Here is an 18326-nt window from a genome sequence, read left to right as displayed (position 1 = left end):
GACAAGGAGGCAGAGTGAACCCTGCAGTGCTTCTCTTTGATGTCTGTCAGCCATTTGGGAGTACTGATACATATATTGATCGCCTGAGCACCAGAAAGTTTCCCTCTCTCCCTCCTGCTGTTCGGCATTATATTTCTTCCTTCTTTTTCATTTCCATCTGTTGATCAGAGAGAGAGGAACAGGCAGGGTTACAGGTTACAGAGAGCTCCATCCCATCTGTTTATCATTATAGGTTAAGTTATAAATATATATTATATATTAAGTTCTGCTTTTCTGATGTATCAAATACTTATGTCATGCAATAAAATGCAAATTAATTATTTAAAAATCATACAATGTGATTTTCTGGATTTTTGTTTTAGATTCCGTCTCTCACAGTTGAAGTGTACCTATGATAAAAATTACAGACCTCTACATGCTTTGTTAGTAGGAAAACCTGCAAAATCGGCAGTGTATCAAATACTTGTTCTCCCCACTGTATATGTGGTATTCTAGGTTACTGAATATAGATGTGGTATTCTAGGTTACTGAAGATAGATGTGGTATTCTAGGTTACTGAAATAGATGTGGTATTCTAGGTTACTAAATATATGTGGTATTCTAGGTTACTAAATATAGATGTGGTATTATAGGTTACTACATATAGATGTGGTATTATAGGTTACTGAATATAGATGTAGTATTATAGGTTACTAAATATAGATGTGGTATTATAGGTTACTGCATATAGATGTGGTATTATAGGTTACTGAATATAGATGTGGTATTATAGGTTACTGAATATAGATGTGGTATTCTAGGTTACTGAATACAGATGTGGTATTATAGGTTACTAAATATAGATGTGGTATTCTAGGTTACTAAATATAGATGTGGTATTATAGGTTACTAAATATAGATGTGGTATTATAGGTTACTAAAGATAGATGTGGTATTATAGGTTACTAAATATAGATGTGGTATTATAGGTTACTGAATATAGATGTGGTATTCTAGGTTACTGAATATAGATGTGGTATTATAGGTTACTAAATATAGATGTGGTATTCTAGGTTACTGAATATAGATGTGGTATTATAGGTTACTGAATATAGATGTGGTATTCTAGGTTACTGAATATAGATGTGGTATTCTAGGTTACTGAAGATAGATGTGGTATTCTAGGTTACTGAAATAGATGTGGTATTCTAGGTTACTGAAATAGATGTGGTATTCTAGGTTACTGAAATAGATGTGGTATTCTAGGTTACTAAATATAGATGTGGTATTATAGTTTACTAAATATAGATGTGGTATTATAGGTTACTGCATATAGATGTGGTATTATAGGTTACTAAATATATATGTGGTATTATAGGTTACTGCTTCTCTTTGATGTCTGTCAGCCATTTGGGAGTACTGATACATATATTGATCGCCTGAGCACCAGAAAGTTTCCCTCTCTCCCTCCTGCTGTTCGGCATTATATTTCTTCCTTCTTTTTCATTTCCATCTGTTGATCAGAGAGAGAGGAACAGGCAGGGTTACAGGTTACAGAGAGCTCCATCCCATCTGTTTATCAGAGAGAGAGGAACAGGCAGGGTTACAGGTTACAGAGAGCTCCATCCCATCTGTTGATCAGAGAGAGAGGAACAGGCAGGGTTACAGGTTACAGAGAGCTCCATCCCATCTGTTTATCAGAGAGAGAGGAACAGGCAGGGTTACAGGTTACAGAGAGCTCCATCCCATCTGTTTATCAGAGAGAGAGGAACAGGCAGGGTTACAGGTTACAGAGAGCTCCATCCCATCTGTTTATCAGAGAGAGAGGAACAGGCAGGGTTACAGGTTACAGAGAGCTCCATCCCATCTGTTTATCAGAGAGAGAGAGGAACAGGCAGGGTTACAGGTTACAGAGAGCTCCATCCCATCTGTTTATCAGAGAGAGAGGAACAGGCAGGGTTACAGGTTACAGAGAGCTCCATCCCATATGTTTATCAGAGAGAGAGGAACAGGCAGGGTTACAGGTTACAGAGAGCTCCATCCCATCTGTTAATCAGAGAGAGAGGAACAGGCAGGGTTACAGGTTACAGAGAGATCCATCCCATCTGTTGATCAGAGAGAGAGGAACAGGCAGGGTTACAGGTTACAGAGAGCTCCATCCCATCTGTTTATCAGAGAGAGAGGAACAGGCAGGGTTACAGGTTACAGAGAGCTCCATCCCATCTGTTTATCAGAGAGAGAGAGGAACAGGCAGGGTTACAGGTTACAGAGAGCTCCATCCCATCTGTTTATCAGAGAGAGAGGAACAGGCAGGGTTACAGGTTACAGAGAGCTCCATCCCATCTGTTGATCAGAGAGAGAGGAACAGGCAGGGTTACAGGTTACAGAGAGCTCCATCCCATCTGTTTATCAGAGAGAGAGGAACAGGCAGGGTTACAGGTTACAGAGAGCTCCATCCCATCTGTTTATCAGAGAGAGAGAGGAACAGGCAGGGTTACAGGTTACAGAGAGCTCCATCCCATCTGTTTATCAGAGAGAGAGGAACAGGCAGGGTTAAAGGTTACAGAGAGCTCCATCCCATCTGTTGATCAGAGAGAGAGGAACAGGCAGGGTTACAGGTTACAGAGAGCTCCATCCCATCTGTTTATCAGAGAGAGAGGAACAGGCAGGGTTACAGGTTACAGAGAGCTCCATCCCATCTGTTTATCAGAGAGAGAGGAACAGGCAGGGTTACAGGTTACAGAGAGCTCCATCCCATCTGTTTATCAGAGAGAGAGAGGAACAGGCAGGGTTACAGGTTACAGAGAGCTCCATCCCATCTGTTTATCAGAGAGAGAGGAACAGGCAGGGTTACAGGTTACAGAGAGCTCCATCCCATCTGTTTATCAGAGAGAGAGAGGAACAGGCAGGGTTACAGGTTACAGAGAGCTCCATCCCATCTGTTTATCAGAGAGAGAGGAACAGGCAGGGTTACAGGTTACAGAGAGCTCCATCCCATCTGTTTATCAGAGAGAGAGAGGAACAGGCAGGGTTACAGGTTACAGAGAGCTCCATCCCATCTGTTTATCAGAGAGAGAGGAACAGGCAGGGTTACAGGTTACAGAGAGCTCCATCCCATCTGTTGATCAGAGAGAGAGAGGAATAGGTAGGGTTACAGGTTACAGAGAGCTCCATCCCATCTGTTAATCAGAGAGAGAGGAACAGGCAGGGTTACAGGTTACAGAGAGATCCATCCCATCTGTTGATCAGAGAGAGAGGAACAGTCAGGGTTACAGGTTACAGAGAGCTCCATCCCATCTGTTGATCAGAGAGAGAGGAACAGGCAGGGTTACAGGTTACAGAGAGCTCCATCCCATCTGTTTATCAGAGAGAGAGGAACAGGCAGGGTTACAGGTTACAGAGAGCTCCATCCCATCTGTTTATCAGAGAGAGAGGAACAGGCAGGGTTACAGGTTACAGAGAGCTCCATCCCATCTGTTTATCAGAGAGAGAGAGGAACAGGCAGGGTTACAGGTTACAGAGAGCTCCATCCCATCTGTTAATCAGAGAGAGAGGAACAGGCAGGGTTACAGGTTACAGAGAGCTCCATCCCATCTGTTAATCAGAGAGAGAGGAACAGGCAGGGTTACAGGTTACAGAGAGCTCCATCCCATCTGTTAATCAGAGAGAGAGGAACAGGCAGGGTTACAGGTTACAGAGAGCTCCATCCCATCTGTTAATCAGAGAGAGAGGAACAGGCAGGGTTACAGGTTACAGAGAGCTCCATCCCATCTGTTAATCAGAGAGAGAGGAACAGGCAGGGTTACAGGTTACAGAGAGCTCCATCCCATCTGTTAATCAGAGAGAGAGGAACAGGCAGGGTTACAGGTTACAGAGAGCATCTGTTGATCAGAGAGAGAGAGGAACAGGCAGGGTTACAGGTTACAGAGAGCTCCATCCCATCTGTTAATCAGAGAGAGAGGAACAGGCAGGGTTACAGGTTACAGAGAGCTCCATCCCATCTGTTAATCAGAGAGAGAGGAACAGGCAGGGTTACAGGTTACAGAGAGCTCCATCCCATCTGTTAATCAGAGAGAGAGGAACAGGCAGGGTTACAGGTTACAGAGAGCTCCATCCCATCTGTTAATCAGAGAGAGAGGAACAGGCAGGGTTACAGGTTACAGAGAGCTCCATCCCATCTGTTAATCAGAGAGAGAGGAACAGGCAGGGTTACAGGTTACAGAGAGCTCCATCCCATCTGTTTATCAGAGAGAGAGAGGAACAGGCAGGGTTACAGGTTACAGAGAGCTCCATCCCATCTGTTAATCAGAGAGAGAGGAACAGGCAGGGTTACAGGTTACAGAGAGCTCCATCCCATCTGTTAATCAGAGAGAGAGAGGAACAGGCAGGGTTACAGGTTACAGAGAGATCCATCCCATCTGTTGATCAGAGAGAGAGGAACAGGCAGGGTTACAGGTTACAGAGAGCTTCATCCCATCTGTTGATCAGAGAGAGAGAGGAACAGGCAGGGTTACAGGTTACAGAGAGCTCCATCCCATCTGTTAATCAGAGAGAGAGGAACAGGCAGGGTTACAGGTTACAGAGAGATCCATCCCATCTGTTGATCAGAGAGAGAGAGGAACAGGCAGGGTTACAGGTTACAGAGAGCTCCATCCCATCTGTTAATCAGAGAGAGAGGAACAGGCAGGGTTACAGGTTACAGAGAGATCCATCCCATCTGTTGATCAGAGAGAGAGAGGAACAGGCAGGGTTACAGGTTACAGAGAGCTCCATCCCATCTGTTTATCAGAGAGAGAGGAACAGGCAGGGTTACAGGTTACAGAGAGCTCCATCCCATCTGTTGATCAGAGAGAGAGAGGAACAGGCAGGGTTACAGGTTACAGAGAGCTCCATCCCATCTGTTGATCAGAGAGAGAGGAACAGGCAGGGTTACAGGTTACAGAGAGCTCCATCCCATCTGTTAATCAGAGAGAGAGGAACAGGCAGGGTTACAGGTTACAGAGAGCTCCATCCCATCTGTTAATCAGAGAGAGAGGAACAGGCAGGGTTACAGGTTACAGAGAGCTCCATCCCATCTGTTTATCAGAGAGAGAGAGGAACAGGCAGGGTTACAGGTTACAGAGAGCTCCATCCCATCTGTTAATCAGAGAGAGAGGAACAGGCAGGGTTACAGGTTACAGAGAGCTCCATCCCATCTGTTAATCAGAGAGAGAGGAACAGGCAGGGTTACAGGTTACAGAGAGCTCCATCCCATCTGTTAATCAGAGAGAGAGGAACAGGCAGGGTTACAGGTTACAGAGAGCTCCATCCCATCTGTTAATCAGAGAGAGAGGAACAGGCAGGGTTACAGGTTACAGAGAGTTCCATCCCATCTGTTAATCAGAGAGAGAGGAACAGGCAGGGTTACAGGTTACAGAGAGATCCATCCCATCTGTTGATCAGAGAGAGAGAGGAACAGGCAGGGTTACAGGTTACAGAGAGCTCCATCCCATCTGTTAATCAGAGAGAGAGGAACAGGCAGGGTTACAGGTTACAGAGAGATCCATCCCATCTGTTGATCAGAGAGAGAGAGGAACAGGCAGGGTTACAGGTTACAGAGAGCTCCATCCCATCTGTTGATCAGAGAGAGAGAGGAACAGGCAGGGTTACAGGTTACAGAGAGCTCCATCCCATCTGTTAATCAGAGAGAGAGGAACAGGCAGGGTTACAGGTTACAGAGAGATCCATCCCATCTGTTGATCAGAGAGAGAGAGGAACAGGCAGGGTTACAGGTTACAGAGAGCTCCATCCCATCTGTTAATCAGAGAGAGAGGAACAGGCAGGGTTACAGGTTACAGAGAGATCCATCCCATCTGTTGATCAGAGAGAGAGAGGAACAGGCAGGGTTACAGGTTACAGAGAGCTCCATCCCATCTGTTTATCAGAGAGAGAGGAACAGGCAGGGTTACAGGTTACAGAGAGCTCCATCCCATCTGTTGATCAGAGAGAGAGAGGAACAGGCAGGGTTACAGGTTACAGAGAGCTCCATCCCATCTGTTGATCAGAGAGAGAGGAACAGGCAGGGTTACAGGTTACAGAGAGCTCCATCCCATCTGTTAATCAGAGAGAGAGGAACAGGCAGGGTTACAGGTTACAGAGAGCTCCATCCCATCTGTTAATCAGAGAGAGAGGAACAGGCAGGGTTACAGGTTACAGAGAGCTCCATCCCATCTGTTAATCAGAGAGAGAGGAACAGGCAGGGTTACAGGTTACAGAGAGCTCCATCCCATCTGTTAATCAGAGAGAGAGGAACAGGCAGGGTTACAGGTTACAGAGAGATCCATCCCATCTGTTAATCAGAGAGAGAGGAACAGGCAAGGTTACAGGTTACAGAGAGATCCATCCCATCTGTTAATCAGAGAGAGAGGAACAGGCAGGGTTACAGGTTACAGAGAGCATCTGTTAATCAGAGAGAGAGGAACAGGCAGGGTTACAGGTTACAGAGAGCTCCATCCCATCTGTTAATCAGAGAGAGAGAGGAACAGGCAGGGTTACAGGTTACAGAGAGCTCCATCCCATCTGTTTATCAGAGAGAGAGGAACTCTGTATAGATGATCATCATGGTTAGCTCTGTATAGATGATCATCATGGTTAGCTCTGTATAGCTGATCATCATGGTTAGCTCTGTATAGCTGATACTCATGGTTAGCTCTGTATAGATGATACTCATGGTTAGCTCTGTATAGATGATCATCATGGTTAGCTCTGTATAGATGATCATCAGCGTTAAGTGACTTGCTCAAGGGTTAGTTGTCATCTGATAAAATGTCATATTTTCCTTGAAAGTTACCCACATTCTGGTAGTTTACTCGAAAGTTTCCAGTACTATACCCTCCCTTTGGAACCTAAATCGTCACTAAGACCTTGGTTGTGTCAAGAGTCACAACTTCTGACGGAATAGGGTATTATTTCAGACACCTACAGCCTTCTAGTGGGACAGCTGTCCTTGTCCTGTCAACCACCTATCGTTACCAGCATGGTTACCGCCTTGGATCCACAAAAGAAATACTGTACCTTTTTTCTGTAAATAAAAATTTTACAGCACGTTGGAAATAAATATATGTCTTGTTTACTAAAGAAATGCTTTACACTTGGGGAACAAAGCAGATCTCTCATTGTTATTTCAGTGACAGACACTATGTTAAAAAAAAGTATATTTTAAACCCACCTATGTTAATAGGTGTTGTGCATGAGCTCACCTGGGATGTAGTGGTTGGAGGCAAGCTGTGGGCAATTCAGGGGCTGGATTGAATGGAAACCTATCATGTTTTGAATATGTCTCTTCTGCCTTGCAGAGATGACTGTGTTCCAGAAGAATGAATTCCCTTTTATTGTGATGGCTAACAAAGCCTGCAGAATACCGGGGGAAATACAACACGTCTACTTAGGCTGTTTTCTCAAGTTTACAAAAAAACTTGGAGGTAAGACTTTTCCTTCAAGTAACTTCTTATATTACAGTCAAAAGCACTTGGGAAAAATAATATGATATGTTACCAATAGAGTTATTGAGTCATCAATGGCCTGTGAATGCATCTATAAAGGTACTAAATGTACAAGTGCAATCTTAGGACAACAGAACACTTCCTAAGAAGTTTCTACACGTAAAGTAAGTCAACCAACATGTTCATTCAATAAGGAATCACCGCTTTTACTTCAGCTGGTCAGAGCTGGTGTTCCTAATGTTTTGTAAACTCCGTGTACATCAGGAGTGTCGGACAGCTACCTGTACAGGACAGAAGAACATCACCTTCGCTGAGGCTGCGTCTTAAATGTCACCCTATTCAATGTTTTCCACCAGAGCTCTATGGGGCTAAAGGGAATAGGTTGCTATTTGAGACGCAGCCTAATTGATATGATGTTCTGGTACTATTCCAAGTCTTCCTGCCACAAATTCAACGACGATGGAGAAGGAGATGGGATTACCCCACAGGATTAGAATGACATTATCTGTGAAAAGATACATTTATAACGCTATGATGTATGGCATGGTGGTGGAGTTTCGTGTCCATTCTAGCTAACCTTATTTATGTCATTCCCATTGTTATTATTACTGCTCAGCCACTCCTTTTTCTTAGGGATGATTTGATTCGTTGTTTCTTCCTTAGTCATGGGGATTCAGTCTGACAGTAGAGTCAGACAACAGAACCCGAGCATTCAAGACAGGAGTTCAGAACACTTCCTTCTACACTATGACAAATTGAGATGGCATGACATTGATGGATGTTGACAACTTGCTATGTATATAATTAATTAGTTTATACTAGCAACTACTTCAACAAAATGATCAATCAGTCATCGCTCAAGATGCCATTTTTAGAATCAATGCGTTTTCAATTTAGTATTGATTTCATCTGCAAAAGGGGAAGAGAAAAAAATGGAATTCAGAAGCTAGAGCTAGTACAGCCAAACACCACAGGTAAACTCCACAGGTAAAGTCCACAGGTAAACTCCACAGCCTAACTCCACAGGTAAACTACACAGGTAAACTCCACAGCCAAACACCACAGGTAAACTACACAGGTAAACTACACAGGTAAACTCCACAGCCAAACACCACAGGTAAACTAGACAGGTAAACTCCACAGCCAAACTCCACAGGTAAACTCCACAGGTAAACTACACAGGTAAACTCCACAGGTAAACTCCACAGCCTAAATCCACAGGTAAACTACACAGGTAAACTCCACAGCCAAACACCACAGGTAAACTACACAGGTAAACTCCACAGCCAAACTCCACAGGTAAACTACACAGGTAAACTCCACAGCCAAACACCACAGGTAAACTCCACAGGTAAACTACACAGCCAAACACCACAGGTAAACTCCACAGGTAAACTACACAGCCTAACCCCACAGGTAAACTCCACAGGTAAACTCCACAGGTAAACTCCACAGATAAACCCCACAGGTAAACTCCACAGGTAAACTCCACAGCCTAACTCCACAGGTAAACTCTACTGATAAACTCCACAGCCTAACCCCACAGGTAAACTCCACAGCCTAACCCCACAGATAAACTACACAGGTAAACTACACAGGTAAACTCCACAGCCTAACCCCACAGGTAAACTCCACACCCTAACTCCACAGCCTAACCCCACAGGTAAACTACACAGGTAAACTCCACAGCCTAACCCCACAGATAAACTCCACAGGTAAACTCCACAGCCTAACCCCACAGGTAAACTCCACACCCTAACTCCACAGCCTAACCCCACAGGTAAACTACACAGCCTAACTCCACAGGTAAACTACACAGCCTAACCCCACAGGTAAACTCCACAGGTAAACTCCACAGCCTAAACTCCACAGGTTAACTCCACAGCCAAACCCCACAGGTAAACTCCACAGCCAAACGCCACAGGTAAACTCTACAGGTAAACTCCACAGCCTAACCCCACAGGTAAACTCCACAGGTAAACTACACAGCCTAACCCCACAGGTAAACTCCACAGCCTACCCCACAGGTAAACTCCACAGGTAAACTCCACAGCCTAACCCCACAGGGTAAACCCCACAGGTAAACTCCACAGGTAAACTCCACAGCCAAACGCCACAGGTAAACTCTACAGGTAAACTCCACAGCCTAACCCCACAGGTAAACTCCACAGGTAAACTACACAGCCTAACCCCACAGGTAAACTCCACAGCCTACCCCACAGGTAAACTCCACAGGTAAACTCCACAGCCTAACCCCACAGGGTAAACCCCACAGGTAAACTCCACAGGTAAACTCCACAGGTAAACTCCACAGCCTAACCCCACAGGTAAACTCCACAGGTAAACTCCACAGCCTAACCCCACGGGTAAACTCCACAGGTAAACTCCCTAGCCTAACTCCACAGCCTAACCCTACAGGTAAACTACACAGCCTAACCCCACAGGTAAACTCCACAGGTCAACTCCACAGCCTAACCCCACAGCCTAACCCCACAGGTAAACTCCACAGGTAAACCCCAAAGGTAAACTCCACAGGTAAACTCCACAGCCTAACCCCACAGGTAAACCCCACAGGTAAACTCCACAGGTAAACCCCAAAGGTAAACTCCACAGGTAAACTCCACAGGTAAACCCCAAAGGTAAACCCCACAGGTAAACTCCACAGCCAAACCCCACAGGTAAACTACACAGCCTAACCCCACAGGTAAATTCCACAGCCTACCCCACAGGTAAACTCCACAGGTAAACTCCACAGCCTAACCCCACAGGTAAACTCCACAGCCTACCCCACAGGTAAACTCCACAGGTAAACTCCACAGCTAAACTCCACAGGTAAACTCCACAGCCTAACCCCACAGGTAAACTCCACAGCCTAACCCCACTGGTAAACCCCACAGGTAAACTCCACAGGTAAACTCCACAGCCTAACCCCAGAGGTAAACTCCACAGGTAAACTCCACAGCCTATCTCCACAGATAAACTCCACAGCCTAACCCCACAGGTAAACTCCACAGGTAAACTCCACAGCCTAACTCCACAGATAAACTCCACAGCCTAACCCCACAGGTAAACTTTCAGGTAAACTCCACAGCCAAACACCACAGGTAAACCCCACAGCCTAACCCCACAGGTAAACTCCACAGCCTAGCCCCACAGGTAAACTCCACAGGTAAACTCCACAGCCTAACCCCACAGGTAAACTCCACAGGTAAACTCCACTGCCTAACCCCACGGGTAAACTCCACAGGTAAACTCCACAGCCTAACCCCACAGGTAAACTCCACAGGTAAACTCCACAGGTAAACCCCACAGTCTAACCCCACAGTCTAACCCCACAGCCTAGCCCCACAGCCTAACCCCACAGCCTAGCCCCACAGCCTAACCCCACAGCCTAACCCCACAGCCTAACCCCACAGCCTAACCCCACAGCCTAACCCCACAGCCTAACCCCACAGCCTAACCCCACAGCCTAACCCCACAGCCTAACCCCACAGCCTAGCCCCACAGCCTAACTCCACAGCCTAGCCCCACAGTCTAACCCCACAGCCTAGCCCCACAGCCTAACCCCACAGTCTAACCCCACAGCCTAGCCCCACAGCCTAACCCCACAGCCTAACCCCACAGCCTAACCCCACAGCCTAACCCCACAGTCTAGCCCCACAGTCTAACCCCACAGCCTAGCCCCACAGCCTAACTCCACAGCCTAGCCCCACAGCCTAACCCCACAGTCTAACCCCACAGCCTAGCCCCACAGCCTAACCCCACAGTCTAACCCCACAGCCTAGCCCCACAGCCTAGCCCCACAGCCTAACCCCACAGCCTAACCCCACAGCCTAACCCCACAGCCTAACCCCACAGTCTAGCCCCACAGCCTAGCCCCACAGTCTAGCCCCACAGTCTAACCCCACAGCCTAGCCCCACAGTCTAGCCCCACAGCCTAACCCCACAGCCTAACCCCACAGCCTAACCCCACAGCCTAACCCCACAGCCTAACCCCACAGTCTAGCCCCACAGCCTAGCCCCACAGTCTAACCCCACAGCCTAACCCCACAGCCTAACCCCACAGCCTAACCCCACAGCCTAACCCCACAGTCTAACCCCACAGCCTAACCCCACAGCCTAACCCCACAGCCTAGCCCCACAGCCTAGCCCCACAGCCTAGCCCCACAGCCTAACCCCACAGCCTAACCCCACAGCCTAGCCCCACAGCCTAACCCCACAGCCTAACCCCACAGCCTAGCCCCACAGCCTAGCCCCACAGCCTAACCCCACAGCCTAACCCCACAGCCTAGCCCCACAGCCTAACCCCACAGCCTAACCCCACAGCCTAACCCCACAGCCTAGCCCCACAGCCTAGCCCCACAGCCTAGCCCCACAGCCTAGCCCCACAGCCTAGCCCACATTGCAGTGTCTCATAACGAGGGTGGTCGTCTGTGGCAGTAAGACAGTGTGGTCCTCTGTGGCAGTAAGACAGTGTGGTCCTCTGTGGCAGTAAGACAGTGTGGTCCTCTGTGGCAGTAAGACAGTGTGGTCCTCTGTGGCAGTAAGACAGTGTGGTCCTCTGTGGCAGTAAGACAGTGTGGTCCTCTGTGGCAGTAAGACAGTGTGGTCCTCTGTGGCAGTAAGACAGTGTGGTCCTCTGTGGCAGTAAGACAGGGTGGTCCTCTGTGGCAGTAAGACAGGGTGGTCCTCTGTGGCAGTAAGACAGGGTGGTCCTCTGTGGCAGTAAGACAGGGTGGTCCTCTGTGGCAGTAAGACAGGGTGGTCCTCTGTGGCAGTAAGACAGGGTGGTCCTCTGTGGCAGTAAGACAGGGTGGTCCTCTGTGGCAGTAAGACAGGGTGGTCCTCTGTGGCAGTAAGACAGGGTGGTCCTCTGTGGCAGTAAGACAGGGTGGTCGTCTGTGGCAGTAAGACAGGGTGGTCCTCTGTGGCAGTAAGACAGGGTGGTCCTCTGTGGCAGTAAGACAGGGTGGTCGTCTGTGGCAGTAAGACAGGGTGGTCCTCTGTGGCAGTAAGACAGTGTGGTCCTCTGTGGCAGTAAGACAGTGTGGTCCTCTGTGGCAGTAAGACAGTGTGGTCCTCTGTGGCAGTAAGACAGTGTGGTCCTCTGTGGCAGTAAGACAGTGTGGTCCTCTGTGGCAGTAAGACAGTGTGGTCCTCTGTGGCAGTAAGACAGTGTGGTCCTCTGTGGCAGTAAGACAGTGTGGTCCTCTGTGGCAGTAAGACAGTGTGGTCCTCTGTGGCAGTAAGACAGTGTGGTCCTCTGTGGCAGTAAGACAGTGTGGTCCTCTGTGGCAGTAAGACAGTGTGGTCCTCTGTGGCAGTAAGACAGTGTGGTCCTCTGTGGCAGTAAGACAGTGTGGTCCTCTGTGGCAGTAAGACAGTGTGGTCCTCTGTGGCAGTAAGACAGTGTGGTCCTCTGTGGCAGTAAGACAGTGTGGTCCTCTGTGGCAGTAAGACAGTGTGGTCCTCTGTGGCAGTAAGACAGTGTGGTCCTCTGTGGCAGTAAGACAGTGTGGTCCTCTGTGGCAGTAAGACAGTGTGGTCCTCTGTGGCAGTAAGACAGTGTGGTCCTCTGTGGCAGTAAGACAGTGTGGTCCTCTGTGGCAGTAAGACAGTGTGGTCCTCTGTGGCAGTAAGACAGTGTGGTCCTCTGTGGCAGTAAGACAGTGTGGTCCTCTGTGGCAGTAAGACAGTGTGGTCCTCTGTGGCAGTAAGACAGTGTGGTCCTCTGTGGCAGTAAGACAGTGTGGTCCTCTGTGGCAGTAAGACAGTGTGGTCCTCTGTGGCAGTAAGACAGTGTGGTCCTCTGTGGCAGTAAGACAGTGTGGTCCTCTGTGGCAGTAAGACAGTGTGGTCCTCTGTGGCAGTAAGACAGTGTGGTCCTCTGTGGCAGTAAGACAGTGTGGTCCTCTGTGGCAGTAAGACAGTGTGGTCCTCTGTGGCAGTAAGACAGTGTGGTCCTCTGTAACCCTGCCTGTTCCTCTTTTGCTGGTTACTCAACCTGTTTCATTTCCTCGAACGTGTTTCTACGGTGTGGCTGTCTGTGGTGGTTATTGTAATGGTTTGGATGTCTGTGGTGGTTATTGTAATGGTGTGGCTGTCTGTGGTGGTTATTGTAATGGTTTGGATGTCTGTGGTGGTTATTGTAATGGTGTGGCTGTCTGTGGTGGTTATTGTAATGGTTTGGATGTCTGTGGTGGTTATTGTAATGGTTTGGATGTCTGTGGCTGGTTATTGTAATGGTTTGGATGTCTGTGGTGGTTATTGTAATGGTGTGGCTGTCTGTGGCTGGTTATTGTAATGGTTTGGATGTCTGTGGTGGTTATTGTAATGGTGTGGCTGTCTGTGGCTGGTTATTGTAATGGTTTGGATGTCTGTGGTGGTTATTGTAATGGTTTGGATGTCTGTGGCTGGTTATTGTAATGGTTTGGATGTCTGTGGTGGTTATTGTAATGGTGTGGCTGTCTGTGGCTGGTTATTGTAATGGTTTGGATGTCTGTGGTGGTTATTGTAATGGTGTGGCTGTCTGTGGCTGGTTATTGTAATGGTTTGGATGTCTGTGGTGGTTATTGTAATGGTGTGGCTGTCTGTGGCTGGTTATTGTAATGGTTTGGATGTCTGTGGTGGTTATTGTAATGGTGTGGCTGTCTGTGGCTGGTTATTGTAATGGTTTGGATGTCTGTGGTGGTTATTGTAATGGTGTGGCTGTCTGTGGCTGGTTATTGTAATGGTTTGGATGTCTGTGGTGGTTATTGTAATGGTTTGGATGTCTGTGGCTGGTTATTGTAATGGTTTGGATGTCTGTGGTGGTTATTGTAATGGTGTGGCTGTCTGTGGCTGGTTATTGTAATGGTTTGGATGTCTGTGGTGGTTATTGTAATGGTGTGGCTGTCTGTGGCTGGTTATTGTAATGGTTTGGATGTCTGTGGTGGTTATTGTAATGGTGTGGCTGTCTGTGGCTGGTTATTGTAATGGTTTGGATGTCTGTGGTGGTTATTGTAATGGTGTGGCTGTCTGTGGCTGGTTATTGTAATGGTTTTGATGTCTGTGGCTGGTTATTGTAATGGTTTGGATGTCTGTGGCTGGTTATTGCAATGGTTTGGATGTCTGTGGTGGTTATTGTAATGGTTTGGATGTCTGTGGCTGGTTATTGTAATGGTGTGGATGTCTGTGGTGGTTATTGTAATGGTTTGGATGTCTGTGGTGGTTATTGTAATGGTGTGGATGTCTGTGGTGGTTATTGTAATGGTGTGGCTGTCTGTGGCTGGTTATTGTAATGGTGTGGATGTCTGTGGTGGTTATTTTAATGGTTTGGATGTCTGTGGCTGGTTGTTTTAATGGTTTGGATGTCTGTGGTGGTTATTGTAATGGTTTGGATGTCTGTGGTGGTTATTGTAATGGTTTGGATGTCTGTGGCTGGTTATTGTCATGGTTTGGATGTATGTGGCTGGTTATTGTAATGGCTTGGATGTCTGTGGTGGTTATTGTAATGGTTTGGATGTCTGTGGTGGTTATTGTAATGGTTTGGATGTCTGTGGTGGTTATTGTAATGGCTTGGATGCCTGTGGTGGTTATTGTAATGGTTTGGATGTCTGTGGTGGTTATTTTAATGGTTTGGATGTCTGTGGCTGGTGTCCAAAGGGAGTTGTGCACAAAAGTTCCCAATTAGTTTTTGCCCAGCGGGCACAGTAAACACTGCTCCTTGGGGACTGTGGAGACAGATTATTTGTGGAGCAGGACATACGATGTGTATTCTGTGTTTTCTGAGTCTATGTCTGCGTATCAAATGGCACTCTGTACCCTACTTTTCAACAAGGCCCTGGCTATAAGTAGTGCACTGCATAGTGAACAGGGTGCCATTTGTGACACACACTCTGTATTTAGCACCTTATTCCCTCAACACTAAATGCCACTGGCGCTCAGATAAACCCCCCTGATGAGAGCGGGTTGCCATGCTACGGAGGAGAGGAGGAGGAGGGGAGCTGCGGTCCACTGCAGGGACAACACGTCATGTGTTTCACAGCTTTGATGAACGCCCTCGCTTACAGTTCAGACTGACAAGGCAGTGGAACATCTTCATGTCTTCTCCGACAATGAGCAGAGCATTCAGTCAGATTTACCCAGACTAGTCATGTGAAATATCCAATGAACTAAACTAAACCCAGCTCTCTAGGTTATGTTGAAATCCAACAGTCTCTTTCTGGAAAACCTGGACATTTTGGTAAACTGTACCCAGCTATCAAGGTTTTGTCTGAAGTCCAGCAGTCTCTGCTTGTAATAACACTATGGGATAATCATATTTCTCCTGTTAAACACTTGTACAAGTTTGTAATGGAAATGTGTTTCATGCATGACCCAACTCCCCCTGACACAGCAGCAGGGAGTGGGGTCACTGCCAGGGTCACCATGACCCAACTCCCCCTGACACAGCAGCAGGAACTGGGGTCACTGCCAGGGTCACCATATCACAACTCCCCCTGACACAGCAGCAGGGAGTGGGGTCACTGCCAGGGTCACCATGACCCAACTCCCCCTGACACAGCAGCAGGGAGTGGGGTCACTGCCAGGGTCACCATATCCCAACTCCCCCTGACACAGCAGCAGGGAGTGTGGTCACTGCCAGGGTCACCATATCCCAACTCCCCCTGACACAGCAGCAGGGAGTGGGGTCACTGCCAGGGTCACCATATCCCAACTCCCCCTGACACAGCAGCAGGGAGTGTGGTCACTGCCAGGGTCACCATATCCCAACTCCCCCTGACACAGCAGCAGGGAGTGGGGTCACTGCCAGGGTCACCATTGTTCAGCCCCAACATGAAGTTAAGTGCCTTGTTCAAGGGCAGAATGAAATATGTTTCACTTTGTCACCTCTGGGATTCAAACCAGCAATTAAGAGCTTCATGATGCCGTCCATGTCACGGCGCTTAGGCCACTGACACTATTGATTGTGATAAACTCTTGAGGACAGAAGGGACCCTTACAAGTTGAACACTGTGGATAGACCAAGCTACACTGTGGATAGACCAAGCTACACTGTGGATAGACCAAGGTACACTGTGGATAGACCAAGCTACACTGTGGATAGACCAAGCTACACTGTGGTTAGACCAAGCTACACTGTGGATAGACCAAGCTACACTGTGGATAGACCAAGCTACACTGTGGATAGACCTAGCTACACTGTGGATAGACCAAGCTACACTGTGGTTAGACCAAGCTACACTGTGGATAGACCAAGCTACACTGTGGATAGACCTAGCTACACTGTGGATAGACCTAGCTACACTGTGGATAGACCAAGCTACACTGTGGATAGACCAAGCTACACTGTGGATAGACCAAGCTACACTGTGGATAGACCACGCTACACTGTGGATAGACCACGCTACACTGTGGATAGACCAAGGTACACTGTGGATAGACCAAGCTACACTGTCGATAGACCAAGCTACACTGTGGATAGACCTAGCTACACTGTGCATAGACCAAGCTACACTGTGGATAGACCAAGCTACACTGTGGATAGACCAAGCTACACTGTGGATAGACCTAGCTACACTGTGGATAGACCAAGCTACACTGTGGATAGACCAAGCTACACTGTGGATAGACCAAGCTACACTGTGGATAGACCAAGCTACACTGTGGATAGACCAAGCTACACTGTGGATAGACCAAGCTACACTGTGGATAGACCAAGCTGCACTGTGGATAGACCTAGCTGCACTGTGGATAGACCAAGCGAACACTGTGGTTAGACCAAGCGAACACTGTGGTTAGACCAAGCTACACTGTGGTTAGACCAAGCTACACTGTGGATAGACCTAGCTACACTGTGGATAGACCAAGCTACACTGTGGATAGACCAAGCTACACTGTGGATAGACCTAGCTACACTGTGGATAGACCAAGCTACACTGTGGATAGACCAAGCTACACTGTGGATAGACCAAGCTACACTGTGGATAGACCAAGCTACACTGTGGATAGACCAAGCTACACTGTGGATAGACCAAGCTGCACTGTGGATAGACCTAGCTGCACTGTGGATAGACCAAGCGAACACTGTGGTTAGACCAAGCGAACACTGTGGTTAGACCAAGCGAACACTGTGGTTAGACCAAGCTACACTGTGGTTAGACCAAGCTACACTGTGGATAGACCTAGCTACACTGTGGATAGACCAAGCTACACTGTGGATAGACCAAGCTACACTGTGGATAGACCTAGCTACACTGTGGATAGACCAAGCTACACTGTGGATAGACCAAGCTACACTGTGGATAGACCAAGCTACACTGTGGATAGACCAAGCTACACTATGGATAGACCTAGCTACACTGTGCATAGACCAAGCTACACTGTGGATAGACCAAACTACACTGTGGATAGACCTAGCTACACTGTGGATAGACCAAGCTACACTGTGGTTAGACCAAGCTACACTGTGGATAGACCAAGCTACACTGTGGATAGACCAAGCTACACTGTGGATAGACCAAGCTACACTGTGGATAGACCAAGCTACACTGTGGATAGACCTAGCTACACTGTGGATAGACCTAGCTACACTGTGGATAGACCAAGCTACACTGTGGATAGACCAAGCTACACTGTGGATAGACCAAGCTACACTGCGGTTAGACCAAGCTACACTGCGGATAGACCAAGCTACACTGCGGTTAGACCAAGCTACACTGCGGATAGACCAAGCTACACTGCGGATTGACCAAGCTACACTGCGGATAGACCAAGCTACACTGTGGATAGACCAAGCTACACTGTGGATAGACCTAGCTGCACTGTGGATAGACCAAGCGAACACTGTGGTTAGACCAAGCGAACACTGTGGTTAGACCAAGC

The sequence above is a fragment of the Salvelinus alpinus genome, chromosome 21 (assembly GCF_045679555.1).
Source record: "Salvelinus alpinus chromosome 21, SLU_Salpinus.1, whole genome shotgun sequence".
Classification (NCBI taxonomy): domain Eukaryota; kingdom Metazoa; phylum Chordata; class Actinopteri; order Salmoniformes; family Salmonidae; genus Salvelinus; species Salvelinus alpinus.
Note: the sequence above shows the minus strand (reverse complement) of the source record.